The sequence below is a fragment of the Pan troglodytes genome, chromosome 17 (assembly GCF_028858775.2).
Source record: "Pan troglodytes isolate AG18354 chromosome 17, NHGRI_mPanTro3-v2.0_pri, whole genome shotgun sequence".
Classification (NCBI taxonomy): domain Eukaryota; kingdom Metazoa; phylum Chordata; class Mammalia; order Primates; family Hominidae; genus Pan; species Pan troglodytes.
In genome coordinates, this window is record NC_072415.2 from 60,921,063 (window position 1) to 60,939,268 (window position 18,206).

At 42.8% G+C, this 18,206-nt stretch overlaps 1 protein-coding gene across 2 annotated transcripts in view; it reads left to right on the forward strand.

Annotated features, from left to right (window-relative positions):
- The first annotated feature begins 17,496 nt into the window (after nt 1–17,496).
- The window catches only part of ME2 (malic enzyme 2), a 69,565-nt gene continuing 68,855 nt past the window's right edge, over nt 17,497–18,206 (forward strand). The window contains exon 1 of one of the 2 annotated variants that reach the window (XM_024350844.3): nt 17,497–18,189. The gene's annotated coding sequence lies outside the window, so the exon portion shown is untranslated. The remainder of the gene's footprint in view (nt 18,190–18,206) is intronic. The other variant, XR_010151934.1, reaches the window with a different exon arrangement.

Here is an 18,206-nt window from a genome sequence, read left to right on the forward strand (position 1 = left end):
TGGGCACGGTGGTTCATGCCTGTAACCCCAGCATTTTGGGAGGCCAAGGCAGGAGGATTGGTTGAGCTCAGGAGTTCGAGACCAGCCTGAGCAACATGGTGGAACAGTGTCTCTCCCAAAAATACAAAAATTAGCTGGGCGTGGTGGCATGCACTTGTAATCCCAGCTGTTCAGGAGGCTAAGGTGGGAGGATTGCTTGAGCCCAGGAGGTGGAGGCAGCAGTGAGCCCTGGTTGCACCACTGCACTCCAGCCTGGGGGACAGAACAAGACCCTGTCTCAAAAAAAAAAAAAAAATTAATGGATTTCTCCACCCCCATCCCAAATGGGTTAGGTGGGTGTCTCTTCTTTGTGCCCCCATTATACACTGTAATACTTTTTTTTTTCTTTTGAGACAGTGTTTCACTCATGCTGCCCAGGCTGTAGTGCAATGGTGCAGTCTTGGCTCACTGCAACCTCTGCTTCTCAGGTTCAAGCAATTCTCCTGCCTGAGCCCCCTGAGTAGCTGGATTACCGGCATGTGCCACCATGCCCAGCTAATTTTGTATTTTTAGTAGAGGCAGGATTTCATTATGTTGGTCAGTCTGGTCTTGAACTCCTGACCTCAGGTGATCCACCCACCTCAGTCTCCCAAAGTGTTGGGATTACAGGCTTGAGCCACCATGCCCAGCCTGTAACACTTCTCTTATTGCACTGACATTATAATTAACTGTAGATGTATCTGTCTCCCACCTCTCTTCACCTCTCTGCCACCTCCTGAGAGCTCTGTCATGTCAGGGACAATCGTATATTTGTTTGAAACCAAGTAGGCACTCCAAAGGTGTTTGCTGACAGAATGGTGCCAACTGGGGGAAAAGGACTGGATCAAAAGTAAAAACTCACAGTGGGGCACCCAGATGTGAGAGTCCTCTCAGTAGAGGTAAGTTTAGATTGAACCTTGGGGATCACCCCTAATTATGAAAACAAAGGAGAGGAAATGGCAAAGATGAGGCAAGAGATCCAGAAGAGTCCCGGGCCAGGGGAACCAAAAAAGGTGTTTCCAGGCCAGGTGCAGTGGCTCACGCCTGTAATCCCAGCACTTTGGGAGGCTGAAGCAGGCAGATCACCTGAGTTCAGGAGTTCGAGACCAGCCTGGCCAACATGGTGAAACCCCATCTCTACTAAAAATACAAAAATTAGCTAGGCATGGTGGCAGGCACCTGTAATCCCAGCTATTCGAGAGGCTGAGGCAGGACAGTCACTTAAACCCGGAGAGGGCGGAGGTTGCAGTGAGCCAAGATGGAGCCACTGCACTCCAGCCTGGGCAACAGAGCAAGACCCCACCTCAAAAAAAAAAAAAAGTGTTTCCAGAAGGAAGGGAAGATCAGCTGGGCCAAATTTGGCTGAAAGAATCAGGAAGTTGAGGACTGAGAAAAGGTTTGAATGTCACCAAAAAAGAGGAAATTTTGCAGTTTTGAAAAAGTAGTGGGGATAGAAACCAGCTTCCCTGAGCTGCAGATACGACTGCTTTCACAGGAGTCTGTAGGCTGCTTGTGGAAATGGCTTGGCATAGGGAGGTGAGTTAAGTTCCCCCATTTAGATGGAGTACAGTGAGCCCCAGAATGTTATTTCTCATATTTTCTTCTCCTTTCTGCCCCAATAAGTACAAAATGGGCTGAGAGTCACAGGGTTAGTGACCCGACAACAGTTCCATTTCCCTTTCCTCACTGTTGGCATAATGCCTTTTGAATATTATTTTCACAACTGAGGCCAGGTGCGGTGCCTCACGCCTATAATCCCAGTACTTTGGGAGGCCGAGGCTGACAGATCACCTGAGGTCAGGAGTCCCAGACCAGCCTGGCCAACATGGTGAAACCCCATCTCTACTAAAAATACAAAAAAATCAGCCAGCGTGGTTGTTCGTGCTTGCAATCCCAGCTACTCAGGAGGCTAAGGCATGAGAATTGCTTGAACCTGGGTGGCACAGGTTATACTGAGCCAAGATCGTGCCGCTTCACTCCAGCCTGAGCGACAGAGCGAGACTCTGTCTCAAAAAAAGAAAAAAAAAATATTTTCACAGCTGGCATAAAATGAAATCTTATTCCTTTCCCAACCTTACATGAAGATGACTATTGCCCACTAATGCCTATTCAGAGAATGTAAATAAAATATAAACAAGGGCCAGGCACAGTGGCTCACGCCTGTAATCCCAGCACTTTGGGAGGCCAAGGCGGGCGGATCACCTGAGGTCAGGAGTTCAAGACCACAGACCACCCTGACCAACATGGTGAAACCCCATCTCTACTAAAAATACAAAAATTAGCTGGGCTTGGTGGTGCATGCCTGTAGTCCCAGCTACTCAGGAAGCTGAGGCAGGAGAATTGCTTGAACCTGGGAGGCGGAGGTTGCAGTGAACCCAGATCATGCCACTGCACTCCAGCCTGGGTGACAGAGTGAGACCCTGTCTCAAAAAAAAAAAAAAAAAATATATATATATATATATGTGCATACATATGTATATATATGTGTATATATATGTACATATGTATATATATGTGTGTGTATATATATACACACATATATGTCATTTTTCTTCACAAAAGAAGCTAAAATATATTTTTGTACCAAAAATAAAGTTGTAAACTGCTTTTTAAAAAATTCTCTGTGGGAGGCTTCCAAAAACATATTCTACAGCAATTATTCTGAAAGTCAGTATGTCAGAAATAAATTACTTTCTTGACCTAACAATATGTGCCCCTGGCACAAGGAGAGACATAAGCAAATTCCTCTTCACGTGGAACAGAAGATAGCTAAGACAAGTTCCCTAAATTATAAACCTTGGAGGCTGGGAAATTTGGCCAGTTTTCAACTTGAAAGCAACCTCTGCAATGTTAATCAGTTAAACCTGCGTTTGTGTCATAGTGTGGATTCACCCAGTAACTAGAAAGCCCAGGGAATGTAACATTGTCCCTGGCAAAGCTCAATAAATGGAAAGAGTGGAGTTTACTGAAAATCACAAAACACCTGTTGACGGAGAATGTCCCCACTTCACCTTGAAATTGGGGATCTGACAAAAGAAATTGCTACAGGAAATTGTTTTCCATGATCACAAGTTGAACTCATAAATTGCTGACAGATAAAACAGGGTTCCTAGTTGAACTTAGATAAAAACTGATAGCCTGGTACAAGAGTTCTTAACCATAAGGTGGTAAGTGAACTTGGACTGGGAAAAATATACAAACAGTCCGAGACTTTAGATTTTTTAACTTTATGATAGTGGGATAGTTATACATATTCAGCAGAAAACATTCTTCAAGTATCCATACAACCATTCTATTTTTCACTTCAGTACAATATTCAATAAATTGCATGAGAATGTCAACACATTATTATAAAATAGGCTTTGTGGACAGGCACAGTGGCTCACGTCTGTAATCCCAGCACTTTGGGAGGCCGAGGCAGGTTGATCACTTTAGGTCAGGAGTTTGAGACCAGCCTGGCCAACATGGTGAAACCCCATCTCTACTAAAAATACAAAAAGTAGCCGGGCATGGTGGTACACACCTGTAATCCCAGCTACTCGGGAGGCTAAGGTGGGAGAATTGCTTGAACCCGGGAGGTGGAGATTGCAGTGAGCTGAGATCACGCCATTGTACTCCAGCCTGGGTGACAGAGCCAGACTTCATCTCAAAAATAAAATAAAATAAAAAAGATTTTGTGCTAGGTGATATTGCCCAAATGTAGGCTAATGTAAGTGTTCTGAGCAAACTGAAGGTAAGTGAAGTTAAGCTATAATGTTCAGTAGGTTAGGTGAATTAAATGTATTATAAACTTAACAATATTTTTATGATGGGTTTATCAGGTTATAGCCCCATCAGAGGTTGACGAGCATCTGTATTTATTTACACTAATTTCTAACTGGAATTTAACATTTTCTTCAATTATCAATGTAGGGAACAAACTGCTAGAATTAACAAAAACTACAGATTTTTTTTTTTTTTTTTTTTTTTTTTTTTTTTGAGACCGAGTTTCGCTCTTGTTGCCCAGGCTGGAGTGCAATGGCGTGATCTCGGCTCACCACAACCTCTGCCTCCCGGGTTCAAGCGATTCTCCTGCCTCAGCCTCCCGAGTATCTGGGATCACAGGCATGTGGCACCACACCCGGCTAATTTTGTATTTTTTTAGTAGAGACGTGGTTTCTCCATGTTGGTCAGACTGGTCTCGAACCCCCGACCTCAGGTGATCTGTCCACCTCGGCCTCCCGAAGTACTTGGATTACAGGCGTGAGCCACCATGCCCAGCCGAAATTACAGATTTTTTTATGACACTTTACAGTAGTTGCAGATATTAGGTTGGTGCAAATTTATTGAGGTTTTTGCCATTGAAAGTAATAGCAAAAACCACATTTATTTTTGCACCAACCTAATACTTTGAAATATCATTATTACTAGTTATTAGAGCCACTGTTATTTAATGCATTAAACAGTAGCATATATATTATTATACCAGAAATTTGGGGGTTAAAAAATTATTCTGGTAACTTTATTTCAGTATAATTGGATTCTGTGGTTATTCTATGTATTTTGTTTTATGCATTTAATAAAACATTCTGAGGAGTCTGTAGGCTTCATCAGACCGCTGATGTGTCCAGCACACCAAAAAGTTTAGGAACCCTTGATCTAGTACTTTATGAATAAAGTTTTTAGGCTATCATCTTTTAGTTGCAGGCACAAAGATATGAACAAGAAATTCTATTTGCACCATTTGGTGGCGTTAATAAGTTGGAATCTAGATTATCCTTTTTGCAAAGTAGTGTTATTTAGGAATAATCATTTAGTCTATGTCCTGTACAATCTTATTTACAATTTTGGTTTTACAATCTAAGTACAATTCCTGTTCTGGGATTTTTTTCCCAGATATCAGCCAGAGATTTTGCCTCTATCCTATTTAGTGAAACCTTCTACCTCTTGCCTTGTTCATTGCTACACATCTAGTGAATAGTGCAATACAATTATACTGCTCATGGTTTAAGCAGAACATGTGGTTCAAGTGCAAGGAAGGAAAGACATACTACTTTCCTTTGGATGCCTGTTAATCAGGAATGCTCCCAGTTAATTTCTGGGGCTGGTGCAGACCCCAAAATGGCCAAGTCCCAAGGTGAAACACTGGAATTGAGTCAAACCTCTAAAGAGGTCTTGGAGTCCCATAGACATTCCTAAGGTAACTAACGGCCATGAGAAGAACATTTGGAAGGATCTTCAGCGCAGGAGCACAGCTTGCTGTGGGAGGCAATTCAATTCAGAAAGCACATCAGAAGGCTAGTAAGTTTAAAGTAAAAAAACTACTGGGGCCAGGCATGGTGGCTCACACCTGTAATCCCAACACATTGGGAGGCTGAAGTGGGCGGATCACTTGAGCCCAGGAGTTGCAGGCCAGCCTGGGCAACATGGTGAGACACCATCTTTAATAAAAATACGAAAAATTAGCTGGGCATGGTGGCACATGCCTGTAATCCCAGCAACTCGGGAGGATGAGGCAGAAGAATTCTTGAACCCAGGAGCTGGAGGTTGCAGTGAGCCAAGATTACGCCGCTGCACTCCAGCTTGGGTGACAGAGTGAAACCTTGTCTCAAAAAGAAAAACCTTTGGCAGGAAAGGCACACCTAGGAGGTTTCTTTTGTGGTTCGACCACATCTTGTTCATGTAAAATATTTGAAAGATTCAATGTACAATGTCAAAGCTGTTTTTAGGGTTCTGATATCCCATGCACAAAAGAACTTACCATTTGTTGCTTAGCAGGAAAAGATACTGGATAATCAAACACAATTTATCCATTTTGGTGTCCTTAAATGACTGTACCTGTTGTAACTGCTCTCTTGGCCAGAGAAATTATGAACACTTTACAGAAAAATGTCCCTGTACTGCCCCCAAGAGATAGAATCTCAGAGGTAGCTTTTCAAACCCACATAGTCTAAGAGCTTTGAAGCCTGCAGGGCCTATTAAAGACATTTATGTAGAATTAACTTCAAGATACCAGGAATACTATTTGGGTGATCAAGGTAAATATTCTTGGGATTTTTTTTCCCCAGACATCAACCAAAAACTGTATCTATCCTATCTGGTGCTTAGTTCATTATTACACATCTAGGGAAGGAACAGTAAAATTGTAATGCTCATGGTTTAAGCATAGCATATTCTCAGTGTAGGAAGAAAAAGAACAACTGTGCATTTGTCTTGGCACAGGACCTTTTGGAAGGTAAAGAGCATACCATGGGCTTCTCATTATCCCCTATCTAGAAACAAGTCTGCTTACAGCAGTGTGAGTTCACAGAATCGAGCACTTCAGAGGTCCTCCGTATTTCTCAAACATGACTGTGCCCTGGGCATGCTGTTGCAGTGCAAATCCTGATGCAGTGAGCCTGGAGTGGCTTTTTCTTTTGTCTTTTCTTTTTTTTTTTTTTTTTTTTTTGAGACGGAGTCTGGCTCTGCCGCCCAGGCTGGAGTGCAGTGGCGCAATCTCGGCTCACCGCAACTTCCGCCTCCCGAATTCAAGCGATTCTCCTGCCTCAGCCTCCCGAGTAGCTGGGACTGCAGGCGTCCGCCGCCATGCCCAGAAATTTTTTTTTTTTTTTTTTTTTTTTTTTTTTAGAGACAGGGTTTCACCGTGTTAGCTAGGACGGTCTCGATCTCCTGACCTCGTGATCCACCCGCCTCGGCCTCCCAAAGTACTGGAATTACAGGCGTGAGCCACCGCGCCCAGCCCTGGAGTGGCTTTTTCTGACAAGCTGCCTAGTGATGCCGGAATTGCTGTTTCTGGAGTCCTCAGATAAGGACTTCTAGGTAGTGATGGAGCCAGGACTAGGATTAAGAATAGGTAATAATAAGCAGCCTACAACTCAGGAAGATTTTAGGGGTGGGGCTTCAGCAAGACTGAATTACTTTTCATAAAAGAAGAGGGTATTTCCACCATGCCATGATGCTAGTCAATTTTTGCTTTACTCCCTCCAGGTTACCTAAAGCCCGAAGAGAAAATCAAATGTAGTGCAATATTATCCATAAATATCAACATGCTATTATTCCTTAAGGAATAAAGGTTCTTCTATTGTTAATAAGCCTGTCATGTTAACTTCTTTACTCTTCACAAAAATTTCTAGAACTTATCTTAAAATATTTTGATAATGAAGACACTGCTTATTATGGCACTAGTTTACTCTTTAGACAACTCAAAAGTTGTATTTATTTTAATTATATAAAGAATAGTTAGTACTTTTTTGGAGGTAATTACCACCGTTAGCACTTCACTGTATTTGGGGAAAACATGATTTTTTCTTAATGATCATACTTACCTACACCAAATGCTTTTATGCCTCACTTTCAGACCAGGCTGACAAGAGGTTTGTTTTTGCAGTGTGTCTAGCAAAAAAAAAAAAAAAAAATGCCTTTACTGTTTACTTACTCTTGTATTTTTAGAGTTTGCATTTTTAATGATCCTAATTTATTAGAGAATAATTCTCAGTGGTGCCGTCAGTATTCATTATTAATATCTTCTAAAGCAGATGGAGTTATACAAATCTAAAGATATGAGTAGCACAATCTATCTGCTTTTGCAGTAGGTAGTGTGTCAACATAAAACCGACAATCTTACTCATATACTACTCTCATTACAAAGATAATAACCTTCTGTAAGTCTCTGAAATCTCAATAATATGGATTTTGGCCAGGGAGGGTGACTCATGCCTGTAATCCCAGCACTTTGGGAGGCTGAGGAGGGCAGATTCCTTGAGCTCAGGAGTAAGAGACCAGCCTGGGCAACATGGCAAAACCCCATCTCTCCAAAAAAAAAAAAAAAAATTAGCCAGGCATGGTGGTGTGCGCCTGAGTCCTGGCTACTCAGGAAGCTGAGATGGGAGGATCGCTTCAGCCCAGGGGTTCGAGGCTCCAGTGAGCCATGATTGGGACACTGCACTCCATCCTGGGTAACAGAACAAGACCCCGCTGCAATAATAATAATAATAATAATAATAATAATAAATTTATAAAAATGAATCATGGTGCTGGGATGAGATAAGGCTGCTCCATTCTCATGGCAACTGATACCTGATACAAAAGTTTTTCCAGGCATCTTCCTTTAAGAAAAGCTGATGAATATATGCCCATCTTGAGATAACTGGCACATATACAGCTTTACACTTTGCCAATGGAAGGGTTTTACAGGGAAGTCACATGGCCAGGTGTGTGCCCGCAGACTGCCACTTTAAGGCTCCTCCCCGTTCACAGGTGAATAGGCTGAACTGAAAACAAAGCCCAAAATAGCAGCCTCAATTTCCACCAGTACAGAATTCACACAACTAATCCACATCCCTGCCTTCCTCTGTTTGTTCCGTAATCAAACCGAACACCTATTTCCTCCTCTGGTTTCATGTTCATTTGGGCCTTGACACCTTGTTTTACCTGATCCTCTGTGTCATAATCCATCTTTCTTCCAAGAAGAGCTTGTGTCTTCTTTCTGGGCCCAGCATTGTTTGTATTGTCTGCAAGGCCATTTGACCACACTGACAAGGCCTGGTGAGCTTTATTCTGGGCAATCAAGAAAGTGCCAAGGATGGCTCTTGCCTTTTTCTCGGAGAGTTCAATATCAGACACCAAGGAGGAAGCCCATTAGGAAGATATTGAATTCACAACAGAGTTGCAGTGAACCTTTACTCCCAAAGAAACAGCAATGCACAATGCAAATGGCTTATTTTATATATTTATTGAGGTGGATATAAAATTTATGCAGTGAGGTATATAAAGTACATAAATTTCAAACATGATGAATTTTTATATATGTACACATCTATGTAGCCATTGCCCAGACTGAAAGATAGAATGTTTTCAGCCTCCAGAAATTTCCTTTATGTCTCTTTCCAGCCAACCTATCTTAACGGTAACCACTTTAGTGACTTCTGTCATCACAAATATTTCCTTAAAGACTAAGTTCTTTTTTTTTTTTAAGGCAGGGTCTCGCTCTATCGCCCAGGCTGGAATGCAGTGGCATGCTGTGATCTCAGCTCACTGCAACCTCTGCATCCCAGGCTCCAACGATCCTCCCACCTTAGCCTCCCAAGTAGTTGGGACTACAGGCACGTGCCACTCCGCCTGGCTAATTTTTCTATTTTTAGTAGAGACAGGGTTTTGCCATGTTGCCCAGGCTTGTCTTGAATTCCTGAGCTCAAGTAGTCTGCCCGCCTCGTCCTCCAAAGTGCTGGGATTACAGGTGTGAGTCACCGTGCCCAGCCAAGGTTAAGTTCTTAAAACTCAAATGAGTCATTTCTGTGTGCACAACAGCAAATAAAATGTCATAATTGTTTCTCATTCACAATAAGCTTAGGTTTCAGGCATTATAATAAGCAGTATTTAATTAAGAAATTGGAAAATTGAAATTGAGAACTACACAAAGCCTTTCCCTAATTTCTTTTACCACAAGAAGAGCTTCACTTTTTGATCACACAAATGAATGATGCCCTTTGAGCCAGCTGGGCTTCAGAATTTAGACACTTTTGGAGCATACACTGTATGTTACATAATACCCACTGTGGGATCCAGAGCAGTGCCTATTAACACATTCACATTTTTGAAGAGAAATAAATAAATATTTACACTATATTGGGGAAATAAAGACTATAGACAGCCTTGTGACAAATTCTTATTTGTCACCAAATAAATTCTGGCACTACCAAAATGACAAAATTTTTTTAAAAACTTTTTGGATTTTGGAATTATAGATAATAGTTTGTGGATCTCTAGTAGATCATATTTATATTTATGTATTTATTTATTTACTTTGAAACGGTGTTTTGCTCTGTCACCCAGGCTGAAGTACAATGGCATGATCTCGGCTCATTGCAACCTCCACTTCCCGGGTTCAAGAGATTCTCCTGCCTCAGCCTCCTGAGTAGCTGGGATTATAGGCATGCACCACCATGCCCAGCTAATTTTTGTATTTTTAGTAGAGAAGGGGTTTCACCATATTGGCCAGGCTGGTCTCAAACTCCTGACCTCAAGTGATCCACCCCGCTGGGCCTGCCAAAGTCCTGGGATTACAGGTGTGAGCCACCGCACCAAGCTGATAATATATTATTTAAGGGACTTTTCTGCTTGAGGCAAGGCTCATTCTGATGTCCATGTTCTTCACAAAACTTTCTGAGGTAATCCAAATTTAAGAAGTGACTACTTCTTTTGAACTACTATAGCACTTTGAGCTTATTCTTCACATGGTGACTTAAAAAAAAAAAAAAAAAACTTTTATAATGAAATGCTTGGTTAAACCCAAAAGTAGAAAATGTAGTATAATGAACCCCATAAAGACCTCATCTGGAGCCAGGTGCAGTGGCTCACACCTGTAATCCTAGCACTTGGGAGGCCAACGTGGGTGGATCACCTGAGATCAGGAGTTCAAGACCAGCCTGGGAAACATGGTGAAACCCCGTCTCTACTAAAAATACAAAAATTAGCTGGTGTGGTGGTGCCCACCTGTAATCCCAGCTACTCGGGAGGCTGAGGCAGGAGAATTGCTTGAACCTGGGAGGCAGTGGTTACAGTGAACCAAGATTGCGCCACTGCACTCCAGCCTCAGTGACAAGAGTGAAATTCCATCTCAAAAAAACCAAAAAACAAAAGCAAACAACAACAACAACAAAACCTCATCCAACCTCAACAATCTCATTAGAAATATAATGATTGTATCACTTCACCTGTAAATATTTAATAACATACTGCCTGTTTTAATACTTACATGAGTAAATACTTTGTTTCCATATTGTAATATAGACTCCTTGATGATGAAGTAAATGTTGTGTCTTTTTCATTCCTATTTCCCAATTACCTTTTCTCAGCAGGAAATTTAATACAGGAAAATGAATTATGCCCTGAGGAATGCTTGATGAATGTACAACATCAAACAGTGGTTCTTAAGCTTAAGTGTGTGTCTGGATCACTTGGAGAGCTTGTTATAAGGAAGACACTTGGGCCCCAACTTTGGAGTTTCTGATTCAGTGGCTGTGGGGTGGGGCCTGAGAATTTGCATTTCTAACAAGTTCAATGATGATGATGATGATGGCCTGGGACCACACTGTGAGAACTCCTGCGTTAGATGTCAACACTGAGTGATTTGCCCAATAAAACAGTTTTATCCTTTAATCAAGTATCACTCATATGTGAGGACTTAGGAATACAGGAAGAAATACTTTTTATAAATCTCTACTCTCATGGAGTTTCTAATATGTTGTATAAAAAGTATATAAAACAGAAATACATGAGAACTATTAAGAAACATGGGTGTTGGAGACCCATATCACAATATTCTTGTTTTATTGGTATAAGGTAGGCATCAATTTGTTTAAAGCTCCCTGGTGATTCCAGTGTGCATTTACATACTATTACACCAGTGTTCACTGAAGAGCTGAGATTAGAATTTGTCCTTGAATTATGAAGCAGTTTTTAATTGACAGCTTACAGCGGGGAAGGCTTTCCCAGGTTGGGGAGTGGGGTGACATAATGCTCCAAGCTTACTTTCAAATCTTTCCAAGACACTGAACTGTACATAAACATATTTTAAAATATTCAGTCTGTAGAGTGTAGTTTGTATCCTCTTTCCACTTATTAGTGGTACCCTTGGATGAATCAACCTCTAAGTCCTCAGTTTTCCCATATGTAAAATGGGGATAATAATTATACCTACCAGCTGGGCACAGTGGCTCATGCCTGTAATCTCAGCATTCTGGGAGGTCAAGGTGGGAGAATAGCTTGAGATCAAGAGTTCAGGAGCAGCCTGAACAACATAGCAAGACCTTGTCTCTACTAAAAATAAAAAACATTAGCTGGTTGTGGTGGTACATGCCAGTAGTCCCAGCTACTTGGGAGGCTGAGGCGGGAGGATTGCTTGACCCTGGGAGATCAAGGCTGCAATGAGCTACAATTGGCACTGCACTCCAGCGTGGGTGACAGAGCAATACTCTATCTTGAACAACAAAAACAACAAAAACAGGAGTGGCACGGTGGCTCATGCCAGTAATCCCAATACTTTGGGAGGCCAAGATGGGAGGATTCGTTGAGTTCAGGAGTTCAAGACCAGCCTGGGCAACATGGCAAGACCCCCCCCCCCACCATCTCTAAAATAAAATAAAAAAAGAAACAGAAATAATTATACCTACTTGATAGCATTGTTAGGATAATTAAATAATTTTAATATATACATGAGGTGGGCGGGGTACAGTGGCTCATGCCTGCAATCCTGGCACTTTGGGAGGCCAAGGGTGGATCACCTGAGGTCAGGAGTTCAAGACCAGCCTGGCCAACATGGCAAAACCCTGTCTTTACTAAAATTACAATAATTAGCTAGGTGTGGTGGCACACACCTGTAATCCCAGCTACTCAGGAGGATGAGGCAGAAGAATTGCTTGAACCTGGGAGGCAGAGGTTGTAGTGAGCCAAGATCAAACCACTGCACTCCAGCCTGGGCAATGGAGCAAGACCCTGTCTCAAAAAAAAAAAAAAAGTAAAAATAAATAAAATACACTAGGTGCCTTAGAGCAACGCTTAGCAAATAGTAAGTACTCAATGAATGGTAATTATTATTTATCAAGCATCATCTATATGCCAGGCAGACAGCCTGCATGAGAATACTTTGCATCTGTATCCTTTTAATCTTCGCAAAACTCTTGCATATTTTTTGTCTCATTCCTCTTTTCAATGCCCTTTGAGATACGTAGGGAAAGTTTAATTGTGTCCACCTAACCGGAGAAAAAGACATCCAGCCTCTTATTAAGACAGTGTGAGAACTAGCCCTAGAATTCAAGTATTCCACACTCCCAAAGTGTGCTTTTTCCTTCGATGTAAATAAGTAAATGAACAAAATAAAACAAAAGCAAAAAAAAAAAAAAAATTTGAAGAACTGAGGCATTTGTCCAGATAATTTTCAAACATCCCCTCCATGCCTTCCACTCCCACCCCATAGGAATCCAAATAACCTTCCTTCTATCATTCCCTGATTATCTATAATTGGGATGTCTAATTTATGGATAACTTAGACTCTGCTTGGAGTTATATTTCTTGCTCAACCATAGTTCTAGTCAAAAATTGTCAGGTTTTATCTTCATTTACTGGAGAGACCCTGCATTTAGAAGAGATTCTTTCCTTCTTTCAAGGATTATCCAGAAAGTGATTGAGCCATGTTTAGCCTTAAATCCTACCCTCACATTTTTGTGAAAAAGCCCATATTTGCATAAATCATCTCTAATTGGGTTTTCTGTTGTTGGGAGCTAAAAATCATTTCTAACAGTTACTGTTAAAATGCACAAAAATCTTGTTCCTGTCGTAATATCTTCATTTATATTTCCTCCTTTAGAATAGCTCATTGACTCTTATTAGGTCAAATTGAGGATGTCAAGTATAAACTACTAGTAGTAGATTAGTAATAATAGTAGTAAGGATAATCATAGTACTGTTTTGATTCTGTGTGCCCTGACCTACTATATATTAGACCTTAACATTCATTTTTAAAAACTCTATACTTGAAAAATAACTACACACTTACATTATTTCTGGAGACCTATGGATGTATATAATTCCCCTTGGTCTTTTAACTGATGAGACATCTTAGTGTCTCACTATAACTATTACTGGATCAAAGTAGCTTTTTTTTTTGGAGACAGGGTCTCACTCTGTCACCTAGGCTGGAGTGCAGGGATGCGACCTCAGCTCAGTGCAACCTCCGCCTCCTGGGCTCAAGCAATCCTCCCACCTCAGCTTCCCAAGTAGCTAAGACTACAGGCATGCACCATCAGGCCTGGCTAATTTTTTTTTTTTTTGTAAAGATGAGGTTTCACCATATTGCCCAGGCTGGTCTCAAACTCCTGTGCTCAAGCAATCCACCCACCTTGGCCTCCTAAAGTGCTGGGATTACAGGAGTGAGCCACCTCACTCAGCCCAAAATAGTATCATTTAAAGATGAAATAGCTCAATTTCAAGCAAGAATGCTGGACAGATAGGGGATAAAAGGTAAATGCAAGAAAGCACAGTGTTTTTCAAAGCTTAAGATGATCATGCAGAAAATTCACAACCAGTTGCAGAGTAATGACTACTTTATTTAACCCAGGAGTTATATCCGCCAGTGTAATTCTTGCCTGTAGAAACCAGCAGAGGGAAATTTCAGAAGGTTTAGACACTATGTTTCTACTAATGATTACTCATGTTTTCCAATTACATGTGTCTTTTTCCTGCCTTTTCACTGCTCAGATCCCAATATATGTAATATGTCACTCAGCAGCTGTTACATGAAAGGAACATGTTAGGTTGCTATATTAACTTTTCCAGCATGCATGTGTGTGCACTGGAGAAGAAGAACCCAGGCTCTTCTACTCCTCTGACATCCTTAGAGTGCAGGCCTTCATTCTCTTGTTTGTCATCTTATGGCCCAATGATGGGTGCCATGCCACTACACATCTGTGGCAAAAAGTGAGATGAAGCAAAACAGCCAAAGACACATGCCAGTTGAATCTGTTCTTTTTTTAAAAAAAAGCCTTTCCAGAAGCCCCGGCCGTCAGCTTCCTTGTATGTGTTTCTAACAGGGTCACCTTAGACCAGCATGATCCAACTGAAATAGAGTGCAAGCCACAAATGGGAATTACGTATATAATTTTAAATTTTCTGTAGCCACATTTAAAAAGTAAGAGAGGTTTAAAAAATAATTTTAATAATATGTTGCATGAACCGAAAATATACAGAATAAAATTAAGATATTTCCATTCTTTACATGTTTTTGCACTGTCTGCAAATCCAATGTATATCTCAACTTAAAATAGCCACATTGCAAGTACTCAATAGCCATATGTCACTATATTGTAAAGGAAAAGGAGCCTGTGACATTGTGATAGAATAGGAATGTATATTTGGTCTCTGCCCTGGTTCCTGAGAAAAAGCTTCTAAATCCCTTGGAATTTCCTGAGTGACAGGGGCATCTTTTGTTCTAATGAGGCAACTCTTGGTGGGCTCCTAGATAGCCTCAGGATGGGGGCTGGTTGCCAGGGGAACCAACCATGTGATTAGAGGATTGGAACTTTTAGCTCCATCCTCTGCCCCCTGACCTCCTGGGAAGGAAGAGGAGATAAGGGTTGAGTTGATCTCCAATGGTCAATGATGTAATCAATCACACCTATGTAAGGAAGCCTCCATAAAACTTCAGAAGGATAGGGTTCAAAGAGCTTCCTGATTGCTGAACACGTGAAGGCATATGGAGGGTGGTAAGCCAAGAGAGGGCATGGAAGCTCCACACCCCTTGCCACATACTGTGCCCCATGCATCTCTTCCATCTGGCTGTTCATCTGTGTCCTTTATGACATCCTTTGTAATGTACGTAAAGTGTTTCCTTGAGTTTTGTGAGCCATCCTAGCAAATTAATATAACCCAGTGACAGGGTAATGGCAACCTGGGACTTGTGACTGGCATCTGAAGTGGGGGACACTCTTGTGAGACTGAGCCCTCAACCTGTGCGATGCGACACTATCTCCTGGTAGATAGCATCAGAATTGAGTTAAATTATAGGACACCCACCAGGTCACAGCTGAAGAACTGGTTGTTGGTGAAGAGCAACCCACACACATTTTGGTGACTAAAGGTGAAGTATTGTGTTCTGTGGTGACTGTGTGTGCACAGTAGCAGAAAAAGTTAGTTCTGTTTTCTTTTTCTTTTCTTTTCTTTTTTTTTTTTTTTTTTTTTGAGACGGAGTCTCGCTCTGTCGCCCAGGCTGGAGTGCAGTGGCGCGATCTCAGCTCACTGCAAGCTCCACCTCCTGGGTTCACGCCATTCTCCTTCCTCAGCCTCCCGAGTAGCTGGGACTACAGGCGCCCGCCACCAAGCCCGGCTAATTTTTTGTATTTTTAGTAGAGACGGGGTTTCACCGAGTTAGCCAGGATGGAATTCTGTTTTCATTAGGAAGTCTTTGACCAATCACTGTAAGTGGCTAAGGGGAAGGAAACTGTTGTCAGAGCAGACCAGAAAACAGCAGTGTCTACCTCCTTGACGGTAGCGGGTATTTAATAAGGAATAAATTGACTTCAATTTAAGCAAAATAAATTCCCTCCATGATAGCTCTCTACAACTTTCAATCTGGGATTATTCGAATGTAGGACAAACTGTCCTTAAATTCTTTAAATTGACAAACAATTGTATATAATTATGGTCGGGCGCGGGTGACTCATGCCTGTAATCCCAGCACTTTGGGAGGCCGAAGCAAGCAGATCACTTGAGGCCAGAAATTCGAGACTAGCCTGGGAAACATGGTGAGAAACCCCGGCTCTACTAAAAACACAAAAATCAGCTAGGCATGGTGGCGGGTGCCTGTAATCCCAGCTACTTGGGAGGCTGAGTCAAAAGAATCGCTTGAACCTGCAAGGCGGAGGTTTTGGTGAGTCAAGATCACGCCACTGCACTCCAGCCTGGGCGACAGAGCAAGACTCCATCTCGAAAGAAAAAAAATGTATATACTTTAATGCAATGGGATACAATGTAATGTTTCAATACATTGTGGAATGATCAAATTAGGCTAATATATCCATCACCTTACATACTTAATTCTTTTTGGTGAGAATATTTTAAATCTACTCTTTCAGCCATTGCGAAATATACATTATGAACTATAGTCACCATGCTGTGCGATATTTCTAAAACTTACTCCTGAAACTTTTTACCCTTTGACCAACATCTCCCCATTCCCCATCTACCCCCCAACACCCCCACAACTGTCTTTCAAAGACAAAGAATTTGACCTCTACTAATGAAGCGTTTATGTAGAAAGACACTGGTAATGTTTAGTTTCCTTCATCCAACCTGCTGCATCTTGTAAGTTCCTGGCAAGCAGAGTTACTTTAGGTCATGCATATTTATAACCTCTCCTTGCCTGCGGTGGTTATTATAGCAACCACACTTCTGGATTATCACCTAACTGGAGTTTCCTCCTCACAGGCCCCACCCTTCAATGTTCAGAGAGGGGCGATTGCCCCAGATTTTATTTAATTGTCAGAGTTTAGGAGGGAGCAATTCACTCTTCCCTACTTCCACTCCATCTTCTCAATCCTACATTTCCATCACTTTTAATTTTATTCTGCCTTGCCTCTTTTTTTATATTTTACATCTTATTTTTGAAATTGTCATTACCATGCCTTGTTTTAAGAGTACACAAGCTCATTATAGTAAAGAGTTTTGGGTGATAACATTTTCTGAAATAAGGGTGAAGAAATATCCTCCCATGTCACAACCGTTGGGAGGGCGGGGGTAGGGATGTTGGAAGGCACGGTCCCTGCTGCTTTCAAGGACAAGACAATTAAGTGTTCCGGTGCTTTTCTGAGGCAGAACATTGAACATCTATTTATGGTGACTGTGACAGTGGAGGTGATTGGTAAATTCACCGCAGGCAAATAACCTTGCCAGTAGCCATGAGGAGTGGCAAAGAATTCTGCAGAAGAGCAAGTCCTTTGCACACAAAACAGCTCGGAAAGTGAAAGCGTCGCTGAAGTGCGGAAGCCTCGCATTTCCTGGGTCCTCTTCCTCCTTCCTTTGCCGTCTCCTGCCCTCCTGTTCTCCCCCTTCCTCTGTGGCTCAGGCAGGACAGACCCCAACTCCCAGCTTCCCTGTTCTCCGCGGGTTCGGAGACTGGGACCCCCGGGCCAGGAGTGCTGGGGGCGCGGTCGGCCAGCCCCGGCTTCCTTCATGGAGCGGCGGAGCTCCACCTCCTTCTCTGCACTGCACTTCTCACATCCTCAGCATCGCGTCCACGAGGCCGCCCGCCCCGCCTCAGAACCGTAACCTCCAGGAGCTGGGTTGAGGAAGGCGCGGAGGACAGGAACCCCGGCGCCGGCAGCTAAGCCTCCAGACGGAGCCCGCCCCTCCGGCCGGTTCCTGCCTCCCATTGGCCCGCGAGCCCGTCCGTCTCCACCGTGGGCCACGCCTTCCCGGCCCCGCGGCTGGCCGGCTCCTCGCGCCCTCCCCTCACCCGGCCGCTCTTCGGGCCGCCTCTGGGTGTGGGGCCGCCCGCGCCAGTGTGAGCCTGAGCTGACGGCAGCTCCGGGAGGCTCGCAGAAGGGGAGGGCCGGGCGGCGCGGGAGCTGAGCATCGCCAGGGCGGGCGGCAGGGCGCGGCCTCTCCGCCGGGTGTACCACCTGTCGCGGCGCGAGACCTCTGGTAAGGCCCGGCGCGGT